Source organism: Corvus moneduloides, chromosome Z (assembly GCF_009650955.1).
Source record: "Corvus moneduloides isolate bCorMon1 chromosome Z, bCorMon1.pri, whole genome shotgun sequence".
Classification (NCBI taxonomy): Eukaryota; Metazoa; Chordata; class Aves; order Passeriformes; family Corvidae; genus Corvus; species Corvus moneduloides.
Window position 1 is genome coordinate 52,550,377 of NC_045511.1, and position 14,986 is coordinate 52,565,362.

The 14,986-nt window shown below is 40.0% G+C and overlaps 1 protein-coding gene across 1 annotated transcript in view; it reads left to right on the forward strand.

The window, feature by feature from the left end:
* Positions 1–1,707: 1,707 nt before the first annotated feature.
* Positions 1,708–14,986, forward strand: part of TMC1 (transmembrane channel like 1) — an 84,561-nt gene continuing 71,282 nt past the window's right edge. Inside the window, exon 1 of the mRNA XM_032097430.1 lies at positions 1,708–1,847. The gene's annotated coding sequence lies outside the window, so the exon portion shown is untranslated. The remainder of the gene's footprint in view (positions 1,848–14,986) is intronic.

Sequence of the window (14,986 nt, forward strand, 5' to 3'; positions counted from 1 at the left end):
GTTGACTGGTAAGACTCAGGTGACCGTATGAGTGTACACATTTCAGGAAATAACATGGCATGGCATTTCCTAAGCAATAAATTACAATCTTTTCCTTACAGCAGTCACAATGATCGGCAGTGACAATGACATGCTAGGTACTTTCCAAACACACAGAAGAGTCTGTAGTGCAATGGAATAACATCTAAGTGGAAGGCAAAGTGAAAGAGAAGAGAAAGTAGACAGTAAAAGCTAATTGCTATTGAAACAAACAAGATTCTCCACAAGAGAAAACAAGATTAACAAAAATCCCTAAAGACCTCAGTAGTTTGTTTGGTGTTGGGGGTTAAAAGTGGAAATAATTATGGCCTGTGGGGAAATTAATGTGTTTTGGCTGGAGAAGAGCTATTAACAAAGGTGTATAAATGGCTTTGTGCGAAACTGGATGATTTTTCAGCAGTGTCATGAGACACAATGAATGTAGGGGGACACATTTACAAAACTGTGAAAATGGAAAAAATATGCAAACCCAAACAATCCTGTAATTTCAAGGAGAAACTGGGCAGAGAACAGCAAGACACATTGCACAGGTAAATAATAAATAAAATATAGCACGTAGAGCCTATGTGGTCATTTCTTTTGTGCCATGACACATTTTCATTTTGCAGTCCCATTCCACTAGTACAGTATTAGTGAGAACACTAGTGCAAGTAATGCACCACTAACATTGCTGCCAAATTCTTCCCTGTTCTCAGAGGCAAATCACCTTCAGATATGGTACACAGACATAAGAAGGGATGGGTGGTATCTTTGGAGGACATGGAGAGGCCTTGCAATTAAAAAAGAGAGGAAGTTGTAAAGCCAAATAAACAACTCTGACCACATCACTGTTTCTATTCTAGATGAATCATCTGTGTCTTCCTCACCTTTACAAGTGGTTTTGTGCAGACCTTGTCTACAGAGGAAAGATGTTCATGTCAAACAGCGAGGGACAAGGATCTTAATTTGTTCTAAGGGCTGCTAAAATTACTCTCTGGATGTTTCCAGCCTACTTCTTCCTCCTCCCATTTTGCATCCTTTCTCACCGCTCTTTGAAATAAGTCTTAGTTAGTTAGAATGAGGTAGAGTATGAACTGCTTCAATGTTCAGCTGCTTTGATCCTATTCCTTGTGGCCTTTACAGCTGCAGGAACAAAGTTTATTCCTGTCCTATTAGTTGTGGAGCTTTATTCAGCATGTGTTGTCGTGACTTCCGTGGTAAGGGGGTGCTCATCAGCGTGTGCAGCAGCAGCAGTAGCAGCAACAATAGCAGCACCATTTGGCGCAGTCTAATCTGTGTGAGAAAGTGTTTTGTGCAGCCTGAAAGGGCTATCATATAAGAGCTGTCAGAGTAGTAATCCCTTTCTAAATGAAAGGAAAAGAAAAAATGTCACAAAAGCAAATTGGAAAGAGAACAGAAGGTGAGGGTTTGCACGTACCTCAACATCACACAGCAAAGTTCAAAGTTTCAAACAAATGTAACAGCAAGGTTACATTTGTAACCAGGGAAACAATTTTTCAGCGATGAAGGACAGGGTGGGTGTAGGAGAGGCTTTTGTTGTTCAGACATAACCAGAATAAAGGCAACAGTGTAGCAATCTGCCTTCCTCCTATAGCTCAAGAGGGTAGCTCAAGTTACAGAAAAGGGTGTCTGGGTAGAACTAAGCGCCCTAGGAGAGCATCAGAGGTGTGAAAGTGGAGATCATGTCAAACAACCAGAGACAAGGGTCTTAATTTGTTCCAACGGCTGCTAGAAGTACTTTCTGGATGTCTCCAGCCTACTTCTTCTTCCTTCCATTTTGCATCCTTTCTTACCACTCTTTGAAATAGGTGAGAAGCGCTGACTGAAAAATACACCGGAAACCCTTTGGTGCCTCAGTGGGAGTGGGAGAGGAAGGGGGAGTAGGGCCTGCTGAGGAATCATTGCAGGGACTCCATTGCATCTTGCTATGGTGGGCTTACTTCTACTTATTTCAAAAGTGCTGCAGAAAGGGATTCCTGGGTTAACTGACTACATCTATGACTAGCTCCATGTTTTAATTTTTTCTTTTTTAATCATAGCTAGAAGTATTAAGATATTACAAATATCTGCTGAAAGGAATGATTTTTTAAAAAAGAAACAAACTTGGGGGGAGAAGAGAGAAAATGAGGTGAGGAAAAAAAGGCTAGTTCTAACTAATTGAATGTTATTAAGATTATTAAACTTATGTGAAAATATTTAGTGATCTTTTTGTGCACTCTATTATATTTCTAAGCTATATATCCTAATGGCTGACTCTATTGCTTTGTGGACAAGAAAGGACTGCCAAATCAGCCATTTATTTGCTGTGGTTATTAGGCTACACATCTTTTAAGTTGTGTAAAGGACAGTAGTGTATCACAATTGTTTTCAAGAGTAAATGATTCGACTGCAGTCTCCTCAAGGCAGGAATTTTATGACATGTGCAGTGCTTGCCCAAAGAAGACTTTGTAGAGCAGCATTTACTTGTGATGCTGTCAAAATGCTTGTAATAATCATCTCTTTTTAGCTTAGTGAACATTTTTACTTTTAAGAGTTTAAGTGTCCAAGGTACCTTAAAGATGTACCCTACCCTGGGAAGGATTTTTCTTTTCTGTAGTGGATTCAGTGTTCAGGATTCACAGATTTATGGATTGCAACTATTTTATCTCCCACAAAATAATGAAAAGCGTTAACTGATAACAATTTCTAGATAATGAAAAACAATAACTGCTAACCCTACCTCCTTGTATTTTTAAATTTTTGTGTTAGATGGCAATGCTCTAACCAACTTTGCTTAACAGTGAGTGACTCTCTGGAGGTGCCTGCTGTATAATATCCTCTTAATTTCAAGATGCTTGTTTAAGGACTTGCCTGGTCTATTAACATCTGAAAGAAGTCGGTTTATATTTTTGTGGTGGATCTTTCTTTCTACTGGTGCTTGCTCTTGGCATTTGGGGTAGGTGGTGTATTTTGGCCACCAACTGCTTAGGTCCATCACCCCCAAAACCTCTGGATGATCTAAAAGGGGGTTTTCCCATTTCTGAATATTATTCTCTTAGGTTAAGACATTATTGTTACCAGCTTTTTGCTGCCATCAGCCAAGGAAAGATTGTTCTAGTTGAAGGGATCTCAGGAGCTGTGAATCATCCACATGAGGAAAAATCAGGTAGATCAACTCAGACTACCTGGTTGGATAAACCAATTTTGAAATTAACAGGAGAGTGCTTCTGTAATCCATTTTCCAATGTTGTTTATAGCTGGCAGAGAATGGTAACAATCAACCATCAACCAGAATACCCATTTACCAGCTAAGCATCTCTGTAGTCCCCTGAATATTTAGTTTGGGCTTTTTGTTTTCCCTGAGTGATCTGCGAGTCAGGAGTACCAAACAAGAGTCTTCTCTATATGAAATATCCCCATAAGACGTGAGTTTTCTGCAGTCTTTCTGACAGTTTATTCATATTTAATTGCATTTACCATATTCAGCCAAGCTGAGAATGAAATCTAAATAAAAATGCTCAAGTAGGCCACAATGCTTAGATAAATTAAGTACAGGCTAATAATCTCTTCCCTTGAAATCTCAGATGGATGATGGAAAGAGAAATATAGGAGCTAAAGTCCACATGAAATCAAACATATTTTCATCAAGCAACCACTTACTGAAAGACCACCACACTCAAGGCTGTGTTTTCTGAGTGTAAAAAACAGTGGAAGAAACAGGTTTTGTTTGCACACAGCAGGGCCCTTTATATTACCATTGCTTTTCTTGTTAGTGCTAATAAACAGATGTATTACCCCACAGTCCTGATAATTAGTCTATCATCAGAAGGAGCTGGTGTTGCAAGTATGAGTGATGATAAGGAGGGATGAGGGATGATAAAGATGAGAGAGATAAAGATAACTCATCTGGAACAGGAAGGGCAATGTGGCGGGTGACTATCATCACTGCACTTCCACTCTACAGGGAGAAAAATATGTATAAGACACAAGGACATTTTTAACTGCTGCAGAAGATTTTACTGGATGCCTAACAATAGAAAAAAACATTTATGTGGTTACATTTTCTAGGTTACCAGCTATAAGAAGCACCCATTTTCTCTGCAATTGCATCTGTGGTGTTAAGTTTAATTTCTGATCAGTACAGAGAGACAGTAATTGAAGTCAAGCCCTCAAATTGTAGTGCCGGTTTGTGTAGCTGTTTTTCTCTTTAAGAAGCTACTCATTGATTTACTGATTTTCTACTGTGCTCCTCACCCTTTTCCCCTTTAGCAGTTTGCTTTCCTGTGGAGTAAATAAATAATTGATCACCTGGAGCTTATTTTTCCCTCCCTGTCCTATGTGTAATATTTAGAAGAGACTTAAACATATCAACAATTTTACACTGCTTTTTCAACTTAATAAAAACGATCCACTTGATCTTTTTTTTTTTTTTTTTCAGAGACTCATATTCTTGAAGTCCTTAAGGCTATTCAGTTTTGCCACTTGAGGAAACATGTACACATTTCCAGAAGATATGTAGAACATTTTTCAAGTTGTAGATTGGAACTGATTATAACTACTGGGGTTTTTTTGAAGTATGTAATCAGATTAAGTTTTATGTTTTGTCCTGCTTTTTTTATACCACCTGTTACAGACTCCCAACAGACAATAGAATATAAAATCTAGTTCTTTAGCCAGCTGATCATGACTATATTTGCATAGCATGAACTTTTCCTAACTAGGCTTCGGAAAAGAAGGAAAAATAACATTTAATGAAAGGTACTTTTCATAAAGAAACTGTGAATTAACAAGCATTTCTTTTAGCAGTGGTGCTGTTGTTAAAGCTTGCCTTTATTCTCACCCTATACTTGAATAACTTTAATTTAACCCTTCATTGTCACAGGTGAAATGGATTTCCAAGCCAAATTTGCCTTTACAATGGGGTTAGCTCAATTTAGTTATATAAACTCTTAGCTGTAAAGATACAAATTGGTTGTGAGACCATACAGTGGGCTAGATTAGAGACCTCATCTGTGACAAAAACTGGAAAAAAGACAGAAAAAAATATTTCACAAGCAAATCATTTTCGTGAACTGTAACAGCTGAAGAGCTGAAACAAGGATGCCTTGAAGGCTAGGCCCTGGCTGAATACCAAAGATTTCTATCACTCCTCAGCTGGTCAGGGCAGAGACATATATTTATGGAGGGAGACAAGGAAAGGGAGAGATCACTCATCAGTTTTCATCATGGGCAAAACAGAGTCAGCTTGAGGAAAGTAATTGAATTTAGTCAAATTCAAATGAGAGTGGGATACTGAGAAGTAAAGCCAAATCTTAAAAACACTTTCCCTGGCAACCTCCCTTCTTCCTGGGATTAACTTTATTCCCAATTCTCTACCTCCTACCTGCAGAGGCACAGGGGGATAGAGAATGGGGTTGTGGTCAGTTCATAACATGTCTCTGCCACAGATTCCTGTTTAGAGGGAGGATGCCTTCCCCTGCTCCATCATGGTGTCCCTCCCAAAGGGGACAGTCCTCCACAAACTTCTCCAAAACAAACCCCAGGATGAACTTCAGTTCTTCCAAACTGCTCCAGTGTGAGCTTCCCCTGTGGTGCAGTCCTTCAAGAACAGATTGCTTCAGCACGGATCCCTTGCAGGGTCACAAGTCCTGCCAGCAAACCTGCTCCAGTGTGGGCTTCCCATGGGGTCGCAGCTCCTTTTAGCATCCACCTGTTCCAGTGTGGGACCCTCCACCTGTGGGGTAGGTGGATCTTTGCTCCATCACAGACCTCCAAGGGCTGCAGGGGCGCAGCTGCCTCACCATGGGCTGCACCAGGGGCTGCAGGGGAATCTCCGCCCCAGCACCTGGAACATCTCCTGCCCCTCGCTCTGAACTGGCCTTGGTGTTTATAGGGCTGCTTCTCTCACATGTTCTCTCTTTTCTCTGCAATAGCTTCTGTGCAATAACTTCTTTAACCTTCTTTAATATGCTATCCTAGAGGGGCTTACACCATCACTTAGTGGTTCATACTTGGCCAGCATTGGGTCTGTTTGGAGCCAGAAGGAACTGGCTCTATCAGACACAGGGGAAGTTTCTAGCATCTTCTCACAGAAGTTGCCCCTGCAGGCATTCACCCCATCCCCTCTTCCCAAAATAACCTTGCCACCCAAACTCAGTACAGATGCAGTTCCTTCAAGCAGGTGAATTTCCTTGTGGCTGATTTTTGCCTCAATACTTTAGTATTGAGTATTTAGTATTGAGTACTTTAGTATACTTTAGTATTGAGTATTGAGTATTTAGTATTGAGTATTGCACTGCCAACCCCTTTCATAGAGTGGTTGGGACTCCTTCTCTGATGAAGGATGATAAATGTCTAATATGTATCCGATACTGCCTGAAGGCTCAACATGCTTCTGTTGACGTAGTAGTAGTCAGTGTTTGGACATATCATGGTCATACAATTTCATTGCCAGCATTTTTCTTGTCTGCCTAGTGAAGGTAGTAAACAATGCATACTTCACAAAATTTACTCAGATCATTCAGATATGAGCAGAAGTGATTGGGAACTTCTCCAAAGTTGCCCCACTGCCTCCATAGTGTCTTTGGAAGGAGATGTTCTTCACACAACCCCAAATCTGAGCTCCTTTGTCCATTAGACTTAGTTCTGTGTCCATTAGAACAGGACGGAATAAACACAAAGTCCTATCTGCATGGGAAGCCCCTATTCTTTCCAGTCTTGTTGGCTTGCTTCTTGTTTTATGTCCTCCTGAAGCTGAATTAGGACACTAAAAATTCTGTTACTCTGTGGTGCCACAAGCATAGGCAAATAGTGTGATAGACTAACATGATGGAGACGAAGGATATGATACTGGTGGACTTGTAATTACGTGTATCAATATGCTCATTTTATTGTTTGCTTCGTGATCCCTGGATGGAAGTTATTAAAGATATATGGAGAAAGCATAACTATTCTTATTAAGTTAATGAAGACTATTAAAGGTAAATCTTAACATTCTGTAAGTGAAGAATAGAGCCATATTAATTTTCATCATTTTTCTGAGCAGGCGTCTCAGTAAGTGCTGGCCACCCCTTCTTTCAGGCTGCAGAGCAGATTATGGAATTTCTGTTAGCTAAGAAAAAGGCATATGGTACACTACTATTGAAAGTCAGTATGCAAAGTTATGAGACAGATTTCAGCCTGGGCTGTAGTGGTCTGTCTTCTGTCCCTGGCTTGACTGTATTTTGGGCAGGATTCAAAAAGTGGGGAAACTGGTGAAGTGGTGGGAGCCACCAGTGTTTTTATGGACAAACATGAATGAACCAGCTTTTGAGAGGTTTTTGGTAGCTATTACTCAGCTGATATTTAATATTCAGAAGGTGCAATTTTATCTTGTAATAATTCACTTGCTCTTGTCATTTTCTTTTGGTGATCTGCTTGGACAGTATTTATCAAATATTTCTGTTTCTTCTTCAAATGGATTTTACTTCATCTCTCAGCAAATGAATGTGTTTGATGAAAAGATGATCAACAAGAAATAGGAAGTCTGGTGTTTCCAAACACAGAAATGAGATTATCTTTTGTAAGATGAAAACTTGTAAACATCCAAAAATACAAGGGGTACTAGTAGTTTGAATCACAGTCTGTCTCCTCATTCAGAACTCTTCAAAATGATTGCTACTCTCACAACAATGTAGCAACTCTAAAACCTGTAGTGTAGTTGAAAACCAATTCATGGTGTGAGTTGATACTGTTCTTGAGAGAAAATCTTTCTAAAGGTACTCTTCTCGGAAGCTATATATACAAGAAGGTATTTCAGATGGCTCTTGACAACAGAATATAGAAAATGTGTTGTGCTTCCTAATTCACAAGAACACCTTTTGGTTTTGTTTGTTCTTCTCTGCTGACTTAAAAGAACAGCTACGTGTTCCTGTATCCAGCATTGCCCTTTGCTTAATAATGGTTATGGTATTTTCTTTTTTCATTCTGAGCAAGTTTCATTTTTTAAATGCAGGTAAGTTAAATATATAGTTTAGGTCCTGTTTGATGTGACTGCTTTGTCAATGGTACTTTGCTATGGAAGAGATGAGATGCTTTCATATTAAATAAACATACTGTCAGGGTGTGAAAGGGTTCCTCCCCTGTGTTGTGCTTTTGTGAGTTGGAATTATCATCCAGTACAGCTCAGGTGTGCTGTAGGGTCACGACTGAGCACCACTGCTCTTCCCTACTAGTGTCTTAGTGAGGTGCACCTTGTGTGGCTTTAAAAAACAGATAAAGTCTTATCTGTTGCTGTGATTTCAGTGAAATCCAATCTAGAGAAATTTGACAAATTGTTTTTATGAGCACTGGAGGTTTCCTTGAGATAGAGCTATATCCATTTTTAAACCAGACTTACAATTTTGGAATATTTTCACCTGCATTAATTCAGACTTGGTAAAAACAAGAAAACAAAGATACACTTTGGTTAGTGATATCTGAGACAGTGCATGAAGCAATTTTGCATATGGGTAGTATTTTAATGATATGACACAAAAAAGACAAATTTTTTTGAGATTTACTAATAAGAGGAATAATTTCCTCAGGAGGCTGGGTGAGTGAAAGGAAACCAGAACCATAACTCTATCTACCAGTGGAATTGTTTACTTATTTGAAGCAGCAAACAAGTATGGCTTGATAATTTCTGTATTTTCTTGCTTTTATTAAAAGGGAAGGAAGACAGTGTGAAGTGAAACTCTTAATATATTTTTTCCCAGGCCCAGGAATATCAATTACTGTTCTAGGTTTTAGGTCTTCCTACACAGCTGATGAGGGACAATGGAGAATGGTCTGAAGGATAAGATAGATTCTGAACACAGAGTACACAGGTATCTTTTACAGATCTGTGTGCTCCTTGTGCCTGTTCCTGAAGCACCACATGGATTTTGCTGTCCTTTTCAGTTTACATCCTTCCCATCACAACAATATCTCAACAATATAGTAAGAGTCTCAGCTTCACCCTCCTTGTAATTTATCTTTTTCTTATTTAATCGAGTGTGTAGGTGGGGGTGTCTTACAGATCACACTACAGCGTAAAATCTGAGCACTCAGTCTTCTGCCTAAGAAGTAAGGGCTTTATCTCAGTGAAATGAGACAAAGCATTTTAAGAACATTGTTAGAAGGCTTGCTTCAGGCATGTTTTTAACAGAAGTTTTCTATGTCATAACATTTGGCACATTACAAACTACAGTTCCTCATTTATCTTAACAGAGAGTGTGTCTAGATCAGAAAGCTGAAAATCTTGTGAATAAATCCAAAAGCATGTGGGTTCTTCAGGCTTTCTAAAAATCATTTACTAAATGGTATCAGGTCTGCAAATCAAAATTGCTAGTCTAAGAGTCACACTGAACAGGACACAAGAACCAAAATGTGCATCAGATGACCACAAAAGTATTACCCAAATTCAGCATGAATATTTGAAAAGGAGGGAAAATGGGCTTTTCACAGAGAAGAATTTTTAACCTCAGGTGTATTGAGAACAAGAGCTACTGCCTGAGCCCTGGTTGCCTGTGGTGTCCTGTCCTGCAGGACCAGGCTTAGTGGAATGAGTAACAAGTAACTGTATGCACAGAGTCTTCAGCTCCTGCAAAATGAATTAGTTTTGCTTGGTTCGGCTGGACTAACTTTTAACTAAACTAAATCACCCCAAGACTAATGACCTCATCAGAGCCCATCTCTTGTCCATATCATGTAGTAAAACATCTTAGCTTTTCCCCTTCTTTCAGTTACTAACAAATAAGTTGCTTTGGACACAGCTCTGCATTCATCATTCACCCCCTGATACAAAGCAGGAAGACATGACTGGTGCCTCTGCCTTATCCTATCCAGTGCTCCCAGAGAGCAGCCGGAGTGACATGGTCTAGAGAGAGAGGGAAGGATGACAGCAGTTACCATACTTTTATCTAGGCTAACACTGAGCTCAGCTTTAGCAATTTAGAGCATGAGAAGATGTATTTTGCTAGCAAAGACATAATAGGTAGTTAAAGAGCATGTGGAAAGCAGATATTTTCAGTATTCCCCCCACCAGGTTTATTTAACATGCCGACTAATTGAGAGCATCTTCTGATATCAGCTCCAGGGAAGTATATTTTCTTTGTTTGAAAATATCTCGGTAGGAAACCTGTCACTTCCTTGGCTACCTGATTGCTGTCTTTGCAAATCCAGGCTAGAATATCATCTGGAACTGAGAACTAAAAAAGTGTCAAAGGGACTAGAAGACCTTATTGTGCTAAATTCATTCACTGCTCTTTTTCTTCCTTCCAGGAACAAAAAAAAATTCTCAGGCTTTTCAGCCACAGTGTTATAAGCATCTGATTAATTTCTTGTGTAATACAGATCAGAGAGGGGAAGTAGCTGGTTGAAGAGGATGGTTTCTTACTGGTGGGGAAGGTCCTGCAAGGTGTGGCCTTGATGGCAGCTTCAGATGCGATGCTGCAGACATTCCTACTGTTTCTGAGTTGAAAAAGTCATTGGAAAGCAGCTCATACTTCTTGTCCTGTTTTTGTTTGCTTCATCCAACTGCACTATAGTGAGAAACCCTGTAATAACATGAATGAGTCATTTCTTACGTTGCTCAATATTTGTTTTGAAATTCTGAGACAGATTTGAGCACCTGACTACTTCTTCTATGATGACTTGGTTTTAAAATCAGTTGTGTAGCTGTTGAACACTTGATTTAAGGAGCTACAGCAAGTGCCAGCTCTGATCAAGCAGAGACATGCTTCTGTTCGTTTGAGAGTAGAGTTAGTCTCTGGAATGGCTCAAGGAATTTTTGTGTATGGTGCAGTTATTCACTCTCTGGAGTCTCTAAATATTTTTGTGGTCCCGAGGCACACATGGGGACAGCATCTATGCATAAAAACAGGCAGGGAACTTGTTTTTGTACCCTGCCACTGAGTCTCAGCCAGGGAGACCATCCAAGGTGGAGAGAGGGGAACAGGAGGAAGAGAAGACTTTCGAGGCCCTATCAAGCAGGACTTTTTCCAGTGTGCATGCTCTGGCTCAGGGTGTTAGAAAGGAGCTTTGAAAAATCTCTTTGCCTGCACACATGAACGTCACAGGGTGAAACAGATTGTTTTAGCCTTTTTTTTTGGCATGTTAAAATCCAAACGCCTCCTCGCCTTTTGTAGAAGAAAAGAACATTGTTCATTAGTGTATGTAGGTGCTGGTCTTGTTTTTTATTTTCACTTTCTAACAGTCAGTGAAAGCATAAAGGCATCAAGAATGAATAAATAAACAAACAAAAGCAAAAATCTTAATTATTAATTCCAAGTGGCAATCTGTGACTTTTATTTTGGGAATACCACTTGTCTCTACAGAGAGATTCCAAGGGTCCAAACTTCCCCTGTTCCACCCTTCAGTAGGTCTCTCTCACTGTAACTTGTGGTGAGTTATCCTACTGTGTCCCCACAGGGTCTCTCTGTTACTGCCTCAGGAGAACTGGCACTAGTTCCTTGATGGTAAACCTTCAGCTGGCCTGTGTATGGCATACTTGGCATGGTGAGTGAGGGCTTTGCAGAGGCTGGCCATGGCTGAGATATCTGATAAAGCCAGTGAGGCTTTTCCTCAGGGATCTATCAAATCATGAATGCAATGTACCAGGCGGGGACATCTCTTTGCTGTCTCTTCCAAAATGAATGTTGGGAGGAACCAACAAGCAGAGACACAGGTTCATCAGGCTGATAGGGGTCAGGGTGTGAAAGGGCACCTAAATCATGCATGGATTGATGGAAGAATTAATGAAAAAGAAGGACTGGTTAGTGCACAGTGACTGTGTCAGGTTTGGGAGGTCTGTGATCTGAAAAAGGTGAGAGGCTGCGAGGAGGGCACTAGAGGGAAGAGTCAGAGATGCCTGTCTTCCACAGCTGGAAGTGCTTATGTGGCCATAGAACTTCGGGCCACAGGCAGGAGGGACCTTTGGTCCAGTCCAGAAGAGCTGTTCTTATTTCTGTTTATGCAAAAGTACAAAAATTATTTTGAAATAATAAGCCATAAGAGTGGAGTGTTGCTTTGAATAATGTCCTAGGAGTATTTTTGAAGATGACAAAAATCACAGGGGATCTTGATTTTCCTGATGCTTTTTAAAAATACTGTTCTCTGCTTACTCATCTAAAATGTTTCTAACATGTTCCTGTGTAGTCAGGGATATTGACTTTGCTGGGAACAGTGGGGATTGTCCATCATGAATGGTTGACTTCCCCCTTTGCCGTAGGGAAACATTTTAACTCAAAATTTTTGTATGGGCTCTTAATGTAAGTTATACATTATTTTTTAAGAATTCTGTGAGGTAGAAGGAAATTAAAAAGTGGAATGGTTTCCAGAGGCAGCCTCTGTCTTGCAAGAAGCCTTCCCTACACACGTTTTACTACTTGTGACTCACGTTGGAGTGTGATACTAATTGTTAGTGCCAATACCTTCAGGAGAGCCCACTAATTCAGTGTGGCTCCATGTTTGGGTGCTCAGATGAGAATGTCTTTGGAAACTTCCTCTAATTAAGTCCCACTAGATTCAGTGGGTGTTAAGAGCCGCACTACATAAATACGTGAGTCTCACTGGCTGTTCTGCATTTTAGTGAATATCTTCATTTATGCTCTCTGTTCTGTCCTGAAGACAAACAAAGGTGTCTAAAGGATGTTATTTGCCCTCACACATGCCTCTGCTATGGAATCTTTCCATAGAATATCCCCATAGCCTCAGCTCACCAAAAATTGATTGAGGTGAGGTCTCTGTCAGGGCACAGACAGTCCACACATTGTTTTCTTGGCTCATGAGGCAATGAGTAACTTAGCTAGACTTGGCACCCTCTACAAGAGTGGCACAGCTCTCACATGACAGATCAGTGTGGTTAAAAACAGGAAGGTCAGCTTCCATTTTTAAATCATGGGGTGCCATATAAACACTAGGATATATGAGCTTGTCATACCTAGCAGTGATCACTGCAGCTAAATGATGTAACTGGCACACTGTGACAAGGTGGTAATTAATCTGAAGCACATTTTACCATGATTGTTCTCTTTATATTGACTCACAATAAACCAGCACATATAAAGACAGCCATGATATAAAATGCCATGATAAAAAATACATTTTTTGTTGTGACAAAACAAAATTTAAGTGCTGGATTTTTTGCTGTCTAAATCATGAGAAACCAGAGACGGAGCACATAACTCCTGACTATGGTTGTGTTCTGGGGCTTCCTGCCAATTAGGAACACAGCATTTTCTTGAGCATACCCTCTGTGAAAACAACCGAGTGTTGATCACTGGCAATCTTGCAGTACCTGTGTGCCCTACACTGCTTTGATTGACCTACTGACAGTAATGATTTAATTACTCTGACAGGCACAGAATCCAGGTTGCAAATGGTGTCTGTATTATTTTTTAATAAAATTATTATTATTAAATTATTTTTTAATGATCAATGTAAAACCGACTAGTAGAGAAACTATCATCAACAGCTATACACACCGATAAGGCTCCTGCTGATGGAGGGCCATCTCTGTTCCCTACCCTACAGAAAGAACAAAAAAAGATAGACTAATTGTGTTAACTCATTAATATAGATACTGAAATCTGAGCTGTATATGTACACACAGTATTTAACCATCATCATAAAAAAAATATAATTTTGTATATTTTTTTTCCCTCTCTTCTGTATTAATTATGTCAAGGAAATTTTGACTTTAAAAATTAACCCCAAAAAGTAGCATATTAGTACAAAAATACAATAATAAAATCTATTCTGGTTTCATCTCATCAAAAGTCAATCTTTTTGGTTGAAAATATGTAATACATGAAATATTTTTAAACCAAATTTTAAGAGAAGAAAAATGAGTGAAAACAACAGGAGTAAATCTCTCATAAGAGACTAAGCTGTAAATTAGTTGAGACAGAAATATATATTAGGTTTGTCATAAATTCTGAGTAGAATGTTAAGATAAGGATGCCTGCCTTCCTTCCTTCCTTTTCCTTAGCTTTTATGTTTGAGCTGATGTCACTTGGTATGAAATATCCCTTTGGTTAATTTGGATCCGCTGGCTTAGTTGTGTCCCCTCCAAGGATCTTGCTCACTCCAGCCCCTTGATGGGGGGAGAATGTTGGAGAGACAGCACTGAGGCTGTGACAGCCCTGATCAGCAGCAGCCAAAACACTGGTGTGCTGTCAACCACCTTCTAGATACCAATGCCGAGCGCAGCGCTGCAAGGGCTGCCATAGGAAAATGAACTCCAGCTCACCCCAACCAAATGCAAATGATTTGCCCTTACAGAAATCATCCTGACTGTCAATTATCACCTCCTTTCACATGCAGGAGAATCTGCTTCATGATCTTGCTGGGCACAGAGGGGTGACTGGAAGGTCTGTAGTTCTTGGGTCTTCTTTTTTTAGAAATGGACTTAATATCCCTTTTCCAGTGAGTGGGATCTTCCCCAGACTATGCCCTGACTAACCATTCAAATCTGTGGATATATGTCATTGGGTACCATGGACTTGTACACCTTCAGCTTCCTTAGACGGTCTTGAATTTGATCTTCTACAGCTCCTCATTCTCCCAACCCCTGCCTCTGACTTCTGCAACCCAGGTGATGCAGCTGGCATACTTGCTGGTGAAGATCAAGGCAGAACTTTGTTGAGTACCTCAGTCTTCTTCATACCCCAGGTAATCAGGTCTCCAATTTCCTTCTTGTCCCTACTCTTCCTTTTAACACCAGCGTACCTTTAGAAATTTTTCTCATTGTTCTTGATGTCCATGTCAATGTTTAACTCTATCATGGCTGTAGATTTCCTAACCCATATTTTCCTTAGGTTATCTATCCCTGTTTCCACCCTCTGTAGGCTTCCTTTTTGTGTTTGAGTTTTTCCAGGAGCTGCTTGTTCATATACACTGGCCTCCTGGAATTTTTGCCTGACTTCCTTTTTGTCAGGATGCATTGCTCCTGAAGTCCAGGGCAGTG